Source organism: Otolemur garnettii, unplaced genomic scaffold (assembly GCF_000181295.1).
Source record: "Otolemur garnettii isolate 467f Iridium unplaced genomic scaffold, OtoGar3 scaffold00078, whole genome shotgun sequence".
NCBI classification, from domain to species: Eukaryota; Metazoa; Chordata; class Mammalia; order Primates; family Galagidae; genus Otolemur; species Otolemur garnettii.
Genome location: NW_003852473.1, coordinates 1,824,193 through 1,825,269, shown reverse-complemented (window position 1 = coordinate 1,825,269; position 1,077 = coordinate 1,824,193). Strand labels below are relative to the sequence as shown.

Here is a 1,077-nt window from a genome sequence, read left to right as displayed (position 1 = left end):
TTAAATAATATTAGTTACAAGGAATAAAGTTCACATCTGTAACAACTGAAAATGGAATGTAGTAACAAGACTTAGACGATGCTACTCGCGGTACAATCTGCAGAACCACACTGCACACCTTGACTTCAGCTCCAACTGAGCGTCAGAAATGCTTCTCTCGAGTTTTGGGGTCTTCCCGGGCACACCGAACTGTTCGTATTTTGTCTACCTCACATCACCACACATGGGTGTGTTGCTTCCACCACTACCCCAACTCCAACAGGTCGCAAAGCTGCGCAAAGCTGCTGTGATTGGTATGGCAATTTGTTTTGTAAGGCGCTCTTGAACTTGTAGCCGTCTACACAATCCTCCCAAGTTTGCCGAGGCCCAGGACCTGCCTGTGAGGAAGATAACTGATACTGACCTTTCCAACAAATGGAACTGGATGATGCTCACATTGGAAAACATACCTATGTCCTTCACAATCATTATCTCATCATGATCTTCATCAAATACAGCATCATTTAGGTCATCTGAGACGGCCTCCTGGTAGACCTTGGTAAAGACCTGCATGGCCTTGGCCGCCATCCAGGGCGTCTTGGGCGTCGTTGCCCCGGGTCCTCGCCCAGCGAGCGTAGGATGGCAGAGTAGGAGGCTACCAAGTTGGGGACGTTCAGCTCACCATCTTCCTCGCTGTAGGGTTGCCCTCCCAGCTATTTCCGGGCTGGGCCCTCTTGGCCTAGGGCCACTGGGGCTTCTCCACTGGCCGGATGCGCAGTGATGGGAGTGGGGTGCCTGGTGGCTCCTGCTCGGAGAACCCATTGCGACACCTGGCACTTCGCAGCTTCTCCACAGGCTCCCTGACTGGGTCCTTCTCCATGGCTGGCTACTCAAAGAAAGCTCTGGAATGCTTTAGGGACTGCAACTAAACCTCGCCTGGGGGGCAGCACAGAGGAAGGACTATGGCTAGACTCGCCTGGGGAAGGTGAACACCTGGCTGAACCCCCGGGGACTGGGAGTGGTGGGGTGGAAACCCCAGCGAACCTGCTTTACAGTATGGCCCTGCGACTGAGCCTGCGCCCAGGAGTGCTCTTCTCG

General features: G+C 53.8%; 1 pseudogene; it reads right to left on the bottom strand.

Moving 5' to 3' along the window:
- Positions 1–209: 209 nt before the first annotated feature.
- Positions 210–859, bottom strand: LOC100954416 (annotated as a pseudogene).
- Positions 860–1,077: the final 218 nt, after the last annotated feature.